The 19303-nt window shown below is 37.8% G+C and overlaps 2 protein-coding genes across 19 annotated transcripts in view; one reads left to right on the plus strand and one right to left on the minus strand.

The window, feature by feature from the left end:
• PKP4 (plakophilin 4) overlaps positions 1–227 on the minus strand; it is a 258767-nt gene extending 258540 nt beyond the window's left edge. For all 12 annotated transcript variants that reach the window (XM_070767595.1, XM_019972379.2, XM_070767592.1 and 9 more), the window contains exon 1: positions 83–227. The gene's annotated coding sequence lies outside the window, so the exon portion shown is untranslated. The remainder of the gene's footprint in view (positions 1–82) is intronic.
• Positions 228–514: 287 nt separating this feature from the next.
• Positions 515–19303, plus strand: part of CCDC148 (coiled-coil domain containing 148) — a 301195-nt gene continuing 282406 nt past the window's right edge. For 4 of the 7 annotated variants that reach the window (XM_070767658.1, XM_070767657.1, XM_070767660.1 and 1 more), the window contains exon 1: positions 516–859. The gene's annotated coding sequence lies outside the window, so the exon portion shown is untranslated. Of the gene's footprint in view, positions 860–19303 lie in introns of all 7 variants that reach the window. The other 3 variants (XM_070767653.1, XM_019972422.2, XM_070767656.1) reach the window with 1 other exon arrangement.

Consider the following 19303-nt stretch of genomic DNA (forward strand, 5'->3'; position numbering starts at 1 on the left):
CTTGTCTCCGGCCCGAGGGGGCGAGGGCCGGGGGTCTTGTGGGCAGGAGTCTCCGCGCCTTCCCGCGAGCCCGCACACTTACTTTCTAGGTTAGGCAGCAGCCGCCGTCGCTCCGGGGATCAGGAACATCGGCGCGGTGGGGTCGCCGCTGCGGCACTCGAAAAAATTAAAAAAGTGCCGCGGCCGAGCGGCGGCCCGCCCCCTACCCCGAAGCGGCTCTCCCACCACCCCTGGCGGCGGCGGTGGCCAACTTGCCCCACTACCCCTTGCCCATGGTGCCGCCTCCGCGGCCGGCGTCGACGCGGACTCAGCCCCGGAGCCCCCTCTACTGCCCAGAGGCCGCCGCCGCCCGCCCAGCACTCAGCCCGCCTGCCCAGCCAGCACCAGGCTCCCGGGAACGTCAGCACGCCGCCGTCTCCGGACCTGCTCCCTGCCTACCCCATTGGTCGGAAGGAGAAGGCTGGCCCTTCCCATTGGACCGGCCCTCATATTGAACTGACCAATGGGAACTGAGGTTTCAGGTCGCCATAGAGACCGATGCTGTTAAGAGCTAGAGGGCCTGGAAAAGGTGGGGAGTGAGGATGAAGGTGTCTCTGGCTTTGGGTGCGGGAGGGGGTAGAGGAAAGAGCTACCGAGGGATTCGTGAGTGCTGATTGAAATTGGGACAGCTTTCGCTTTGTCTCCCTGTCAAACCCAGTTGTGCATGAAAGGGTTAGTCCGTCGCGTCAAAGGCATCAGCTGAGCCCCTAAAGGAATCCTTGAGAGCCTGGGAGTGGGCATTTCACTTTTTCTGCGATTAGGGAGTCCCTCGGCCTCTGCCCTTTGGCCTTTGACACGTGTGCACCTTCTGCTTCTCCAGGTGAGTTTGCACCCCATCCCTTAAATCATTGCTTCTTCCTGACGTCACTGATCCACATCAAATCTACTTGTTCTTCCCAACCACTCCCCCTTCCCTGGGGTGGATCTTGCATCAAAATTTTGGGTCTAAAGACTTAAAAGGAGACTAAACATCATTCAAAGACTTCCTTTGGATGATATTTTGATGAGGAAACAGGCTGACGTATTGTATGATGGATGTCATCTAGTCAGTGCATGAGGTGTGTTCCCTGCTTCCCAAAGAAAACCTCTAATCTCTCCATTGAAGGATATTTATTAAATGCCCATCTGTGTGTGCATTCTGCACTATAAGCTTGACAGGTGCATGCTCTTTCCCCTAAGAGTTTACAAGGTGAGGAAAGACACAGGCAATTGATCCTTCATGTCTTCTGATGATTTCACAAGAGAGTAAAGGAAAGAGATTACAACTTGCTAGATTTTGTTTTCTGCGTATTTTCAAGTTTACCCGTAAATTTGATAAATAAACTGAGACATGGAGTCACATAGAAAATCTTGAGCTTTAATTACAAGTGCTTTGCTTTCATTTAAAGTCACTTTGCTAGTTCGTAAATACCAATTGTTTTTTTGTAAATAATTTTCATATATAGATACTAGCTATTAAAATAGAACTTTGTGAACATATTGGGCTTTTAAGCGTTATATTGCTTTGTGATATAGTCACTGATATTCTTATGTTCCTTCTTTTTGTTGATTTTGCCATTTTTACATTAATTTTTTTTAGTAAGAAGACTATGTTTAGGCTACTGCCCTTCAATTTGAAGGGACCACATTGTATGAAAAAACTGATAGAATTTTGGAAATTACAAATATTTTGTTAAGAGCAACAGATTAATGTGTGTGCAAGCCACATATGTCTTTCTACTGTCCTGAATTTTAAGTTGGATAATATGCTATTGTTTGTTATCTTGCCATAATTAAAAATGACAAAAATAAACAAGAATTGTTCAATGGTACCTTAATTAGAAAGTGTCTTTTGCAATTTGTAGTAAAATTTGAACTTTGTCCATAATCCTATGCAGGATTGGACTGTGAAACAAAACAGCTAAACATACGAGTGCTCCCCCTAAATATTTATAGACTTGGGAAGAAATCAGCAGGGACTTTGGAGTGCTGTCTCATGCCTTTCCATCATGGAAATTAGCTCATCATGCTTTCAATTTCTGCCTTTTGTTTTCTTTTTGGTGTTTGTTTATAAGAGAATAGAAAAAGTAAACTGCAAATTTTTATAAATAAAAACTCAGTTTTAATGTACTAGCAAAATACCAATGACTATTTTAAAATTTTATAATAATCAATAGAAGATATGTCAAATGGAAAGAAAACATTGATATTTCCTTTTTCCTTCCCTTAGGCTAACATAAAAGGAAAGAAACAAGAACTAATTTATTTTTTACTCTTATAGTCTTTTCTTTTTTGCATATTTCTCAGATCACATGTTTGATGAGTATTTTGATACTGTGTATTTCATGTTTGTAATGATTAATATGTTACTAAAATCCACCATGAATAATGTCCCTTAAAATGTTGCCATTCAAATTATTATTAGTCATTTTTATGCTCCAGTGAAGACTTTAAACTTGCTCCTGCACAACCAAGCATTGTTGGATAAAGAAATTACTTTGTTCCACTAAAAGTTTATGCTATCCAGTCTTGGCTGGATCTTCACTGATTCTCTAAATTCCTTTCCTCATCAGGAGGGTGATTATCTAGGATACTGATGCAAAGACATTATTCAAGGCACTTCTCCCGAAACTGTCCTATTTCTGCTCTACTCAGCCTCCACTGTACTTGGTCTTCTTCCAGTTCTGCAAATGATCTTGTCTCCTACTTGACTGAGGCATCCACCATGAGGTTTCTCAACTTAACTTTCCTAAACCTCAGTCTCAGTTTTCACACTTCATCACTTCTTTCAGTCCTGGCTGAGAAGGGTGCCAGCCTTCTGTTCTGAGCTCACACTTCACTTGTGCTCTTAAACATTGGCCATCCTCCCATCCCAGAATTTTCCTCCATTGATTATAATCACTCTCTTAGATCATGTGTTACATCCTCTCCTCCAAAAATTTTATCCTATATCTTACAAATATGTGACCTTCAGTAACACCACCTCCCTTCTATCCTTCTATTGGCCAAATCACTAAGAAACGATTTGAAGGGAATTTCTTGTGGCTTCTATTTTTTCCACTTTCAATTTTCTGCCCTTGAGTACTACTGAAATGATTCTGAAGATTGTGCTCTTTGCCCTCAAAACCCTAACTCTTTTTGCCAACAAAGTTTTCCTTTATAAATGTGCCTTTTACTTGCAAATTGCAGTGCCTCAATCCAGATTTCCAGTGCAGGCTAGAAACCATGGTCTCCCACCCTTTTGGATACATAGAAATGCAAATTATTTACTTGAGAAAAGGAAGCATTTCACCTGCTAGCCCCACCACCTTGGTGGCTCTAACTGCTGGGAAATTGAGGTAGGAAACCGGGCCTCTACTTCGCCTGACAGTGGGGCATGCTCAATTACAAAAGTAAACAGCAGAAATCCAAAGAAACTTTTAAATTACCATCTCAGAAAGAAGTCAGCCTGAACCTTTCATAATTATGAAAATATTGTAACTTTCTAAAGTTATTTTAATATTAGCCTATAATGTTTAGTACTGAATTCCTGACAAAGAATAGCAAAGGCAGCAAGGGAAAGAGAGAAGCAGGAACACTCCTCATTCTTAGATGCCAAGGGAGGAGGTGGGAAAAGTGAAGATAAAAATTCCATAAAGCGTGCTGGTTAGGGGATGAGGGTGGTGTTTGTTTTAAAAGGAATGTTAAAAAGAGGCAGGTGGCAAAGGAGGGAAAGGGTGCAGTGGAATAAACTTGTCCTGGGAGAGGATGCTAGAGCTTAATAACAATTCCTCTCAGGATTGCAGAATTGGCTATATCCCACCTGTAGCACATTCTCTGAATGTGCACATCATCCCTCTGCCTTTAGCAACCCAGCCAAATTGTTACCTGTAGAGCCTTTTCTGTAAGTGTCCTGATAGTACCCATCTCCAAAGAGGATTATTTCTGCTTTAGTGTTTTATTGAGGCACCAACACTTTCGACTCCAAGGTGCAGATTTATAGTGTGTGAGCCTTATGTCGTGGTCAAGATGATAGCCTCTGCAGTGCTACTAAAGTGTCTCCCACACTAGAAAAATGCCAACAGTCTTGAATCCTTCTTTTAGCCTTTGGAAGAATTTGGCTTCCAACAATGAAAAATTGGAATCGGTAATGTTGGGCGGTAATTAGAAAAAGATGGGACTAGAGGTTCAATGTGGAAAAGTGAGGTAATGTATGGCAGAGCGGAGTAGAGGTTTCTGCCATGTATCCTCCTAATAGAGAAAGACCTCAGATCTCATCTCTACCATGACCTATCTCTACTCCTCTGTGAGGGAGGGGACCAATGTGAACAGAACTGGCTGCATGTCTTTTGGCATGAACTTATCATATCCAGAGCTAAGACTATAAAATCTGTATGTTGGAGAAAGCAGTTGAAACGCAAGTTTGTCAAACAGTAAATAAGGGTTGTCTACATTTTTTCCATCTGAAGCATCCAGGTTGCTCTGTCTTTTGAAACACCATAGAATCATGCAAATTTAACAACTTCATAAAATCAGAAAGTCATTAAACATCTGGAAAGTGTAATTGACATGATTTCAAGTACCTATATATGCATAGCCCTTGAAGTAAGCAGTCCTGTATGTCTCATGACCTTGCATCTAACCATGGAACCAGCCCTGCTTGGGGCCTGACACAGATGTAACCAATCCATCAGCTGACTATTGACCCATAAACTATAATAATACCAATCATATTTTTTCCCAAGAAATTTGGGATTCAGAAAACAAGTGAGCCAGAGAGAATAGCTGCCTTCATCCTGATGTTTTCTGGGTTCTTATTCTCCCCATGAAGGCAGAATATATACTTCATTTTTTATTGATCAATGAGATTTTTTTAAATTAAATATATTTGACATATAACACTGTGTTAATTTAAGGTATATAATGTATTACTTTTATACACATATATTGTAATATGGTTGCTAATGTAGCAATATTTATCACATTACATAATTATACAATATACTATTATTGTCTATATTAATTATATAGTATATTAGATCTCCATTGCTAATTTGCCAATTATTGCAAGTTTGTAGCCTTAAACATCATATTGCTCCACTCCCTATCCCCTGGTAAATCATTTTACTCTGATTTTTAGAAATTTGACTTTTTAACATCCCAAATTAAGTAATATATCAGATCAGATCAGATCAGTCGCTCACTCGTGTCCAACTCTTTGCGACCCCATGAATCGCAGCATGCCGGGCTTCCCTGTCCATCACCAACTCCCAGAGTTCACTGAGACTCAGGTCCATCGAGTCAGTGATGCCATCCAGCCATCTCATCCTCTGTCGTCCCCTTCTCCTCTTGCCCCCAATCCCTCCCAGCATCAGAGTCTTTTCCAATGAGTCAACTCTTCGCATGAGGTGGCCAAAGTACTGGAGTTTCAGCTTTAGCATCATTCCTTCCAAAGAAATCCCAGGGCTGATCTCCTTCAGAATGGACTGGTTGGATCTCCTTGCAGTCCAAAGGACTCTCAAGAGTCTTCTCCAATACCACAGTTCAAAAGCATCAATTCTTCAGCGCTCAGCCTTCTTCACAGTCCAACTCTCCCATCCATACATGACCACAGGAAAAACCATAGCCTTGACTAGATGAACCTTTGTTGGCAAAGTAATGTCTCTGCTTTTGAATATGCTATCTAGGTTGGTCATAACTTTCCTTCCAAGGAGTAAGCGTCTTTTAATTTCACAGCTGCAGTCACCATCTGCAGTGATTTTGGAGCCCAGAAAAATAAAGTCTGACACTGTTTCCACTGTTTCCCCATCTATTTCCCATGAAGTGGTGGGACCGGATGCCATGATCTTCGTTTTCTGAATGTGGAGCTTTAAGCCAACTTTTTCACTCTCCACTTTCACTTTCATCAAGAGGCTTTTGAGTTCCTCTTCACTTTCTGCCATAAGGGGGTGTCATCTGCATATCTGAGGTTATTGATATTTCTCCCAGCAATCTTGATTCCAGCTTGTGTTTCTTCCAGTCCAGCGTTTCTCATGATGTACTCTGCATATAAGTTAAATAAACAGGGTGACAATATACAGCCTTGACGAACTCCTTTTCCTATTTGGAACCAGTCTGTTGTTCCAAGTAATATATAGTACTTATCTTTCTCCAACTTACCTTACATAGTGTAATGTGCTCAAGGTCCATCCATGTTTTTGCAAGTGGCAGGCTATCCTCCTTTCTCATGGTTGGATAATATTACTCCATTGTGTTTATATACATCTTTTTTTAATCCATTCATCTGCATGATGGACATTTAAGATGTTTCCATATCTAGGCTATTGAGAATAACGCTGCAGTAAACATGGGAGTGCAGATATCACTTAAAGAGATTTGTTACTTAAAATCACCCCAACCCATCCTTTTCTTATTTTGCCTTTAATGAGTCTTTGTTTCTTTTCTTTTTTTACTTGATCAACAGCTCGATTTATTTTTTTAATTTAAATTTATTTATTTTAATTGGAGGCTAATTACAATATTGTATTGGTTTTGCCATACATCAACATGAATCCGCCATGGTTGTACATGTGTTCTCCATCCTGAACCCCCCTCCCACCTCCCTCCCCATACCATCCCTCTGGGTCATCCAGCCCCAAGCATCCTGTATCCTGCATCAAACCTAGACTGGCAATTCGTTTCTTATATTATACATGTTTAAATGCCATTCTCCCAAATCATCCCACCCTCTCCCTCTCCCACAGAGTCCAAAAGATTGTTTTATACATCTGTGTCTCTTTTGCTGGCTCGCATACAGGGTTATCGTTACCATCTTTCTAAATTCCATGTATATGCGTTAGTATACTGTATTGGTGTTTTTCTTTTTGGCTTCCTTCACTCTGTATAATAGGCTCTAGTTTCATCCACCTCATTAGAACTGATTCAAATGTATTCTTTTTAATGGCTGAGTAATACTCCATTGTGTATATGTACCACAGTTTTCTTATCCATTCGTCTGCTGATGGACATCTAGGTTGCTTCCATGTCCTGGCTATTATAAACAGTGCTGCGATGAACATTAGGGTACACGTGTCTCTTTCAGTTCTGGTTTCCTTGGTGTGTATGCCCAGCAGTGGGATTGCTGGGTCATAAGGCCGTTCTATTTCCAGTTTTTAAAGGAATCTCCACACTGTTCTCCATAGTGGCTGTACTAGTTTGCATTCCCACCAACAGTGTAAGAGGGTTCCCTTTTCTCCACACCCTCTCCAGCATTTATTGCTTGTAGACTTTTGGATCGCAGCCATTCTGACTGGCGTGAAATGGTATCTCATTGTGGTTTTGATTTGCATTTCTCTGATAATGAGTGATATTGAGCATCTTTTCATGTGTTTGTTAGCCATCTGTATGTCTTCTTTGGAGAAATGTCTGTTTAGTTCTTTGGCCCATTTTTTGATTGGGTCGTTAATTTTTCTGGAATTGAACTGCAGGAGTTGCTTGTATATTTTTGAGATTAGTTGTTTGTCAGTTGCTTCATTTGGTATTATTTTCTCCCATTCTGAAGGCTGTCTTTTCACCTTGCTTATAGTTTCCTTTGTTGTGCAGAAGCTTTTAATTTTAACTAGATCCCATTTGTTTATTTTTGCTTTTATTTCCGGTATTCTGGGAGGTGGGTCATAGAGGATCCTGTTGTGATGTATGTCAGAGACTGTTTTGCCTATGTTCTCCTCTAGGAGTTTTATAGTTTCTGGTCTTATGTTTAGATCTTTAATCCATTTTGAGTTTATTTTTGTGTATGGTGTTAGACAGTGTTCTAGTTTGATTCTTTTACAAGTGGTTGACCAGTTTTCCCAGCACCACTTGTAAAAGAGATTGTCTTTTCTCCATTGTATATTCTTGCCTCCTTTGTCAAAGATAAGGTGTCCATAGGTGCGTGGATTTATCTCTGGGCTTTCTATTTTGTCCCATTGATCTATATTTCTGTCTTTGTGCCAGTACCATACTGTCTTGATGACTGTGGCTTTGTAGTAGAGCCTGAAGTCAGGCAGGTTGATTCCTCCAGTTCCATTCTTCTTTCTCAAGATTGCTTTGGCTATTCGAGGTTTTTTGTATTTCCATACAAATTGTGAAATTATTTTTTCTAGCTCTGTGAAAAATACCATTGGTAGCTTTATAGGGATTGCATTGAATCTATAGATTGCTTTGGGAAGTATACTCATTTTCACTATATTGAGTCTTCCGATCCATGAACATGGTATATTTCTCCATCTATTAGTGTCCTCTTTGATTTATTTCACCAGTGTTTTATAGTTTTCTATATATAGGTCTTTAGGTTCTTTAGGTAGATATATTCCTAAGTATTTTATTCTTTTCATTGCAATGGTGAGTGGAATTGTTTCCTTTATTTCTCTTTCTATTTTCTCATTGTTAGTGTATAGGAATGCAAGGGATTTCTGTGTGTTGATTTTATATCCTGCAAATTTACTATATTCATTCATTAGGTCTAGTAATTTTCTGGTGGAGTCTTTAGGCTTTTCTATGTAGAGGATCATGTCATCTGCAAACAGTGAGAGTTTTACTTCTTCTTTTCCAATTTGGACTCCTTTTATTTCTTTTTCTGCTCTGATTGCTGTGACCAAAACTATGTTGAATAGTAGTGGTGAAAGTGGGCACCCTTGTCTTGTTCCTGACTTTAGGTTTCACGAAAATATTATGCAAATATTTACAACAAAACAAAACATATATTATGACCATCATATTGGACTTGAAGAGAGCAGTCTAAAAATTTCTGAAGAGCAAAGAATAGAAAACAAAGGATCTGTCTAGATCCAAACATTACCAACCAAATTTGGGTAAAAGAGCTTTCCTTGGTGTGGCATCTATTCCTCCCTACTCCCCACAAAGCCTTATATTCCTCAACTCTCAATTTTCCTCTTTTGAAGTTGGGAGTAAGAGAAGAACTTTGAGAAGATAAGCAATATGATACCTGTTTCAGGGTAGAGTCATTTTACCATCCCATTGGTGTAGGAAGAAAATACAGCTATACTATTTTTAGAGACATTTATGCTAATGCTTTAGGAACTAGACTAAAAAAATAAAAGCAGAAGAATTTATCAGATATACTAGTAGCCCTACAACTCAATGGAAACAGATTTTGAAGTTTAAGATTCAGTAATTATTGTTGTAATAAAATAGAAGGAAAACCAGACTCCATCCAAAACTGTTACAGTGTTTTACATAAAATACCTATATGCTGCTGCTGCTGCTGCTGCTGCTAGGTCGCTTCGGTCGTGTCCAACTCTGTGCGATCCCAAAGACAGCAGCCCACCAGGTTCCCCCGTCCCTGGGATTCTCCAGGCAAGAACACTGGAGTGGGTTGCCATTTCCTTCTCCAATGCATGAAAGTAAAAAGTGAAAGTGAAGTCGCTCAGTAGTGTCTGACTCTTAGCGACCCCATGGACTGCAGCCTACCAGGCTCCTGCGTCCATGGGATTTTCCAGGCAAGAGTACTGGAGTGGGGTGCCATTGCCTTCTCCGAAATACCTATATAATACGCTATATAAACCTAGCATACTGTTTACCGCACAGAGTTTCTTTCTTTCCTATTTTTTTTTTTTTTTTTTTTGACAGTGCCCTGCAGCATGTGGGATCTTAGTTCCCTCACCAGGGATCAAACCTGTGCCCTCTACAATGGAAGTGCAGACTCTTAACCACTGGACCACTGGGAACATCCATAAAATACCTAGTTTTCAACAGAAAATTATGAGACAGCTAAAAAAAAAAACCAGAAAAGTATCCAAATTCAGGAAAATAAGTAGCCAATAGACAGGCTGAGTGAGCATATTGTTGAATTTAGCAGACAGCTAATCCAAGTGTCTACTATAAATATATTTAAAGACTTACAGGAAAAATGACTTAAAATGGGGACTCTGAATAGAGAAATAAAGATTATAAAAAAGGAACTAAATGGAGATTCTTGACAAACTATCCAATCTGAAAAACAAATTTTAAAATATTGAGAAGAAATTAACTGAGCCTCAAATTGGTAGGACAGCTGTGAGTAACAGAAGGAAAGGAAGGCTAGAAGGGTATATAAAAAATTTAAAGAAGCAATTGTCTAAAAAAAAAAGAACCAATGACCTAACTTCCCTAATTTCATAAAAATTTTAATCTACAGATCCAAGGAACACAGTAAATCCTGAGTAGAGTAAGCATAAGGAGACCACACTAGCTACATCATAGACTGCTGGAAGACAAAGATGAGAAAGTTTTGAAGCAAAAATAGAGTAACAACTCATCATGTACAAGGAAACCATAATAAAATTAACAGCTAACTTATGAGAAATAAAGGAAACCAGAGGGAGGTAGAAAGACAGATTTAAAGTACTGAAAAGAAAAAATCCTGTCAATCAAGTTTTCTTTAGCAAAACCGTCAAAAATGAAGGTGGCAGTCCTCATAAATAAACCTATATTAGAAATATGCTAATACTGACAAAATCTGTATGGCTACCACTTATAAGTGAGGTCCAAAGCTAAAGAAGGCTGTCAGATGCAGGACACCTGGCAAGTCAATAATCTCCATTTGAAAAACAGTTCTTGATTCTGTGCTAACTCTGGAACATCAAATGATCACCACATTAAAATTCTGTTTAAAATATTAGATTTGAAGTTCTCCTAAAATAAATTTCAGGCAAATATGACCTCATTATTTTTAACTTCAGAGTTCTCTATCTGGTTCATAGAGGTGGCAGTAAGCTGACCAGAACACTAGAGGAAGAGAAAATAAGAACAAGAACTGTCCCCCTATCCTGTTCTCTGACCATGGCAGCCAGCCCTTTCCATCTCTGGGTCACTGTTTCCTTTATATGGTAAATCAGTTCAGTGTCTTCACGGTTGGGCATCTCTGAGGTTGAACTCTGAGGGAGTAAGTCAACAGGACCTGCTAGTATTATCTTGATACAATCTGGAAGTCAAGAACTGGCATATTTTTTTAGAGTTTAATAGATTTTTAAAATATGCAAAGAAAAAGATGAAAGTAGATGGAGAAAGAGCAATTGACAAGATTCAATACCCATTCATGATGAAAATGCTAAAAAAATAAAACCCATTCATGAAGAAGGAAACTTCTTCAATATGATAAAGTGCATCTATGAAAAGTCTACAGGTAGCATCACATTTATGGTAATGGTAAATGATTTGCCCCTAAGACTGAGAATAAAATGGTGTCCACTCTTATGTCTTCCGTTCAACACTTCATTGGAGGTTTCATTCATTGTAGAAAGGAAAGAAAAATAAAAGCATATGAATTGGAAAGGAAAAATTAAAGCTGACTTTGTTCACAGATGACATGATTTTATGCATGAAAATCCTAACAAATATACCAAAAAAAAAAAAAATAACAATACTAGAAGTAATAAGTAAATTAGCAAGGTCACAAGATATAAGACAAGTATACAAATATCAGTTGAATTTTTATGTGCTGAAAAAGTGAAAAGCGATGTGAAAGTGTTAGTTGTTCAGTTGTGCCTGACTCTGTGACACCATGGATTGAGGTCCGCTAGGCTTCTCTGTCCATGGAATTCTCCAGGCAAGCATACTGGAGTAGGTAGCCATTCCATTCTCCAGGGGATCTTCCCAACCCAGGGATCAAAACCATGTTTCCTACACTGAAGGCAGATCTTTACCATCTGAGCCCCCAGGGAAGCCCTAAGAACTAGCAATTTGAAAATGAGCTTAAGAAAATGATTCCATTTATGATAACATGAAAAAAATATATAATATTCAGAAATAAATTGTAGGGCTTCCCTGGTGGCCCAGTGGTTAGAAATTTGCCTGTCAGTTCAGGGAGCACAGTTCAATCCCTGGTCCAGGAAGATTCCGCATACCACAGGGAAAATAAGCCTGTGTGCTACAACTACTGAAGCGCACACACCCTGGAACCCATGCTCTTCAACAAGAGGAGCAACCGCGGTGAAAAGCCTGTGCATCATGACTAGAGAGCAGCCCTTGCCCACCTCAACTAGAGAAAACCCATGTACAGCAACAAAGACCCAGTGTAACCCCCAAATTAATCAATTTTAAAAAAGAAATATTAGAAAAGAAGAATTAGACCTCTATTGATCACATTGGTTTAGTTGCTAAGTCGTGTCCGACTCTTGCAACCCCATGGACTCTAGCCTGCCAGGCTCCTCCATCCATGGGATTCTCCAGGCAAGAACATTGGAGTAGGTTGCCATTTCCTTCTTGATCACATTGGTGATCCCTATTAAAATCCCAGCAAACTTTTTGTAGAAATCATGAGCCAGTCTTAAAATGGACAAACATAGGAACAAGAATATCAAACAACAACAAAGTAGAAGAAATTATAACATCTAATTAGATCAATGAAGTAGAGTAGAGGGTATAGAAATAAGTCCTTACACTGGTGGTGAATTAATGTTTGACAAAGATGCCAACATAATTCAGTGGGGGAAAGGGTGTCCTTTCAAAGAATGCTACTAGGATAATTGGACATTTATGTGCAAAATAATGAACTTACACTCAATTCATATTTTAGAGGAAAAAATGCATTATTGAGCTAACTAAAAATTATGAGACTTGTAAAAGAATTGTTAGTTCTGTAAACACTAAAATTATGACTTCTACAAGAAGACATAGTACAAAATCTGTGACCCTGCTTTAAGCAAGGATTTCTTAGCTATGACACTGTATCATGATCGAGAAATAAAAAATTGATAAACTGGACTTTATAAAAGATAGTTTTGTTCTTCAAGAGAACAAAGAAAATGAAAAAAGTGACAGACTGGGAAAAAAATATTTGTAAAGCATAATCTTACAAAGGACTTACACCAGGATATATAAAGAAACTTTTAAATATCAAAATAAGGCAAAATCAGTTTTATAAATGGACAAAATATTTTACTAAATATTTCACCAAAAAGTTATACAAATGGTTAATAATCAAATAAAAAGTGCTCAACATCATTAATCATTAGGGAAATGCACATTAAAACTTCAATACAATGCCCTATGGAACTACTAGAATAAATATAAGGCAAAAGATCGACAATACTAAGTGATGACAAAGATGTGGAAAAACTGGTTCTTATAAGTTGCTGGTTGCTATACCCAATTTGGGCTTCCCTGGTGGCTCAATGGTAAAGAAACCACCTATAATGTGGGAGCCACAGGAGACCTGGTTTTGATCCCTGCATCGGGAAGATCCCCTGGAGGAGGGCACTGCAACCCACTCCAGTATTCTTGCATGGAGTATCCCATGGACAGAGGAGCCTGGTGGGCTACAGTCCACCAGGTCACTTAGAGTTGGCCATGACTGAAGCGACTTAGCTGCTGCTGTTGCTAAGTCGCTTCAGTCGTGTCCGACTCTGTGCGACCCCATAGTTGGCAGCCCACCAGGCTCCCCCGTCCCTGGGATTCTCCAGGCAAGAATACTGGAGTGGGTTGCCATTTCCTTCTCCAATGCATGAAAGTGAAAAGTGAAAGTGAAGTCGCTCAGTCGTATCCGACTCTTAGCGACCCCGTGGACTGCAGCCTACCAGGCTCCTCCATCCATGGGATTTTCCAGGCAAGAGTACTGGAGTGGGGTGCCATTGCCTTCTCCGTAAGCGACTTAGCATGCACACGCGATTATGTACCCACTTTTGAGAACTGTTTGGCAGTTTCTTTAAAATATAAATACAAGCTTACCATATGATCCTGCAATTCTACCTTTAGAAATCTCAAGAGAAAAAAAAAATACGTCTAAACAATGGACTTTTTACATGAATTATTATAGTAGTGTTCGTAATAGGAAAAATCTGAAATAATTCAAATGTCCGTCAAATAATGACTAGATAAAATGCTATGCAATGGAACTTCCATGGTGGCCCAGTGGTTAAGATTCTGCCTGCCAATGCAGGGGACATAGGTTCGATCCCTGGTCCTGGAATATTCCACATGCTTCAGGGCAACTAAGCCTGCACTGCAGAGCCTGTGCCCTGCAACAGGAGAAGCCACCGCAATGAGAAGCCCACACAGCGCAACCAAGAGTAGCCCCCACTCTCCACAACTAGAAAAGCCCATGCACAGCAGCCAACACCTAGCACAGCCAAACATAAATATTTTTAAAAGTACTGCACAATGTAATACTACTTAACAATAAAAATAATGAACTACTGATTCATGTTATAATACAGATAAATCTCCAATTTATTATGCTAGGAGGAAAATAGCCAGCCACAAAAGATCATATACATTGTGATACCATCTATTTGAAACTTCTAAAAAAGGAAAATAGAGACAGAAAGCAGCAGATCAATGATTATCTTGGGCTGGAATGGGAACATTGAATGCAAGTGATTATGACAGAACTTTTCAGGTGATTGAAATGTTCTACAACTAAATGGTGGCGATGGTAGAACTGCTGTATATTTACTAAAAATAATTGCACTGTACACTTATAATGGATGTATCTTTATGGAGTATCAATTAGATACTAATAAAGCTGTTATTACAAATAAAAACTTTAAAAAATAGCATGAGCACATTGTCTTAAAACTCTCATTTATGAACACTTAGTAAATTTGCAGACAATTTTTAACATGATTGAAAATCTTCCAAATGCATTTCAGTGGATTTAGACCCAATATGTTAAACATTAAATTAAAAAAATACAAACAACTTTGCTAGGAAAACTGATTGATATCAGCAAAGTCAGAAAATTACTAGACTAGAAAAATACTAAGCTACAACCTTTGTATAATTAATGGATGAACTGAAATTTGAGTATCATAATTGAGTACATGAAACTAATTTTGCACTTCTTCCATATCTCTTTGTGCCATCTAATTTAAGTACAATAGTCCTTATATCTAAGTATGGAAATAAACTGACCTTAGACTTTGAACCCTCTATGATCAGGTATTAAGCCAAGATTTTCAAGGTAATACAGCATTTTCTATCACATAACTCTCACTAAAATTTAGTACAATTATCAGCACTATATACATTTAAATTTTTTTTGTATTTATGGATTCTCTGTATTTATGTTTTACAATTTATGTAATGTTACTACAACATTATACTTAAAGAATTCATAACAGTAGTTTTTAAGTATGTGCTAAAAAATGCTTATTAATAGAGGTATGTGTCAGAGAATGTTTAGAAACCTTAGTTTCCTGTTTTGGTTTGTTTTGGTTTGGTTTTTTAGTTTTCCTTTCCTGTCTACCCCAGGTAGTAGAAATAAGTTGTTGGAAGATGACAGTCAAATCTAAATTTTCGATGTTTTGTCTTGAAGATCACTTGGATCATTTGTCTGCAATTAATCACATTTAAGTCTATAACGTCATCAGAGATGTTGATCATTATTGTGATCCAAATCAAGAGAGGTTAGTGAAGTCTTGAGTGATATTAGGACTAGTATTATTCTTCTGACACATGCAAATGGTGTGAAAGTGAAACATAGAAAGAAAGTAAAGGAAATTGCTTTACAGAATTTGAAATATGAAAAAAAATTCCACCCTCGCAGAATTAATACATTTTTATGATCAATAGAAAATCTGATTTCAGTATCCCAGGCTTTCAATGATCTACTGTTTGACCTTGGAAATGTCAAATATTTTTCTACTGCCTCTGCCTCACAACTAGAAAATGAGGTTTAATATACTTTTGCATTCTCACAAATGTTCATTATTAACTTTCAAAATTAAAAAAAGTAAAATATGTAAACTTCTGAACTTTTAGTATGAATGTGCTACTGTATCTATAGTTGACCTTAAATACAAGGTTCTTTGACATTTGAGGGTTTATCTCAGAAAAGGCCTCTTCCTTTTTACTTTTTAATCAATTTTTCTTTTTGCATCCTTCCTGTTATTTTTTAATATTAGGTAAAAATATCAATTTAAAATGTTTATAGGGAAAGAATATTAGGGGAAATTTTTGCATTTATATGAAGAATTTTCTTTCTTGCATTTATAAATTATCTGTGCTACTCTCCTGCAATATTATTTGACTATTGAGAAATAACTTTAGGGACTTTTGCATTTAATCTACAATATGTATATGCTGTAATTATTTTTTATATTCTTGAAATTGAGTAAAAACCTCTTGACCACCATTTCTGTGTTTTGAAAGTTGACGGATTGTGTTTGATACAGTTGGTGGAAGGGTGCTGAGCTCAAAGTCAGGAGATCTGGTTGGGGGTCTAGCTTTCATATGCTCCCTGCTTCTTTACGTCTTGGATAAAGCATTTAATCTCCCTGGCTCTGTGTTTACCGATCTGTAAAATCTATCAGTCAGACTAAAATCTTTTCCAGGCTTATGTTAATTCATGTATAAAAAGACATACTGCATGATCTCATTCTAAATTGTGGCCTTGTTTTCTTTGAAAGAAATTTACCAAAAATTTTTCTCACTTTGCTGTAGCCCTTAAATTTATTTCCACAACCCTGTTTGTTTTCATTTTTCCATAAACTGTTTTAAATAGACTCCTTTCTTTCCCCCTATTCGAGATCCATCTCTTCCCTTGGCTCCCACTTCTATCTTGCCTTCCTTTCTTTCCCTCTAGGACCTTACTCTTATCAAGGGAGCAGCTGTTTACTAAAAAAGACAAAACAAAATAAAACATGACAAAGGTCCCCTGCTCTGTATTGAGGAGTTCTATTCCCTGAGGGGGAATAGAATTGAGCAGTTAGGTCCATGGGCTCTGGAGCCAGACTGCCTGGGGGTGCATCTAGTCTCTGCCATGCAGCAGCTATATGATCTTTGACCTTAGGTGCCTACTCTGCAACATAGGAACAACCGTGTTACCAAACATTATTGTGATGACTGGATATCCCTGGTGGTTCAGACAGTAAAGAATATGCCTGCAATGTGGGAGACCAGGTTCGATCCCTGGGTCGGGAAGATCCCTTGGAGAAGGAAATGACTACCCACTCCAGTATTCTTGCTTTGAGAATTCCATGGACAGAGGAGCCTGGAGGGCTACTCCACGGGGTTGCAAACAGTCGGACACAACTGAGTGACTAACACACACATTGTGAGGATTAAATGAATCAAAATAGATGAAGCACCTAGGATAGAGCCTGGTTAGGAGAAATTGCTCCTTAAATGTTGCCAATTATTGCACCCAACCCTCATAAAGCGATAATCACTTCAGCACAGGGTGGAAGAGGGATGGGTAATACTGAGGCAGGGTGAGTAGAATGGTGTGTCCTAATAGTTCTTTTACAACTCTTTGTTCCCTACTTCCATCCTTCCAGGATGGAAATGTTAGGCAAAAGCATGATGAAGAGGAAGACTGCCATGATTTGTGGGTGACGTACCTTTCATTTAATTAGCAGGAATGGCTACCTGTGGCAACATTTTCTTCAAGTAAATTATCTGTTTGAAATGTGATTTTTTTGTTTTCTGCCATAATTCAGAACTGGCATGCCATAATTATTATACTCTAAGACATCAAAGAAAAAAGCCCAGGAATTGTCCTTTGGGCAGGCCTATTTATATAATACTGTATTTGAGAAAAAGCACTGGAAAAAAAAAAAAACAAAAAAACTGTTCTTAGCAAAGAATGTTAATTGATGAAAACATTTCTTTGCTAACAATTTAAGAGAAGCAATCTGCTCTTAGCTCTTTCAAACCACAAAACACATTTAGCCATTCATGAACAAAAGCCAATTATTTATTTTCAATACTACCTTTAACAAGTCTTTGTTTTTGATAATGGGGTATTTTTTCCTATTCTCCATCAAAGCAAGTTTTTAATGTGTAACAGCTCTTTTAATAAGAAAAAAGCAGTCAGATCTAACAGCGAGATTTTAATTTGGTGCAAAGTATACTTTCCACCTCAATAGTTAACCCTATGAGTTTTTTTAAGGTGGTGCTTATTCATTTTGATTAAGAAGTCACATGTCTAATATTCTGTAACTCAAATGTAACAAATGTCATGTAAAAATAAAACCATAAGAAAAGATTTTGACTAGAAAGAACCCAAAATTCTATACTATTTAGAAAATTATATTGCACATGATTGGTGAACATGGGGGCAATTAAATCTGAATAAATCAACAAATATTTTACTCTTTCTCATACTCTTCTAGGATGGAAAGAAAACATGATAGTAAACAGTATTGACAAAAAGTTATACTTAGGACATATATTTTTTCAGATCATAGGTATTGTGTTTGAAGCTGAAAAAGAACTATATCAACAAAAGAAGGGATTAAAATTCCCAAGCCATAGAATGTCACATAGCAAAGAATTTGCCTTTTAATAAGACATCCTCAGAATATTTTCATTTTATTACTAACATACAAGAAAAAGTCAGATATTGCATAATTATGTAAGAAATTGATATATAATTCAATAACAAAAAACCCCAAATCATCTGATTAAAAAATAGGCAGAGGAACTGAATAGACATTTTTCAAAGAAAGACATTCACATGGCCAACAGGTACAGGAAAAGATGATCAGCATCACTAATCATGAGAAAAATGCACATCAAAAGTAGAATGAGCTATCACCTTACAACTATTAGAATGGTCATCATCCAAAAGACAACAGCGAACAAGTGCTGGCGGGCTGTGGGGGAAAATAGGACTCTTGTACACTGTTGGTGGGGATGTAAATTGTGAAAAGCAGTATGGCGGTTCCTCAAGAAATTAAAAACAGAACTACCATATGATCGAGCAATTCCACTTCTAGGTATATATCTGAAGAAAATGAAATCACTATCTTGAAAAAATATCTGCTCTCCAATTTCATTGCAGCATTATTTACAATAGACAAGACATAGGGACAGCCTAAGTGTCTATCCTTCAATGAATGAGTAAAGAAGCTAAGGTATATGTATACAATAAGAAATATTATTCATCCATAAAAAAGAAGGAAATTTTGCTATTCAACAGATCTCTCAGGATATATAAGGCAACTAAATTTGAGCTTATTTTGCAACATTTTAATTAGATGCTTCTAATTTATTTTATATTTTTTGGTGTAATAGTTTAGAAATGTTATAGTTAATATAATTAGTTCTGAGAATCTCTTAATTTTGCTTATGTACTGTGCATTTATTTAAACTTTCATAGTTCAATTTGGTGAATTGACAGCTCTAGAAATGAAAATCTCATTTTTACAAAGACCCATAAAAGAGATGTTGAAAATTGCCCTAGTTTGTCCAGACTTGGGACTCACATCTAGATTATAATGATACTTCAGATTCTCTTTCAGGCTCTCTTTCCATGAAATCTTGGTCTGTCTGCCTTTATAGCATATAGGGGGTGATTTTCATTGTAAAGTGAGTGTGTTGGATTTATTTTTTAATAGACTATTAA

Source organism: Bos indicus, chromosome 2, assembly GCF_029378745.1.
Source record: "Bos indicus isolate NIAB-ARS_2022 breed Sahiwal x Tharparkar chromosome 2, NIAB-ARS_B.indTharparkar_mat_pri_1.0, whole genome shotgun sequence".
NCBI classification, from domain to species: domain Eukaryota; kingdom Metazoa; phylum Chordata; class Mammalia; order Artiodactyla; family Bovidae; genus Bos; species Bos indicus.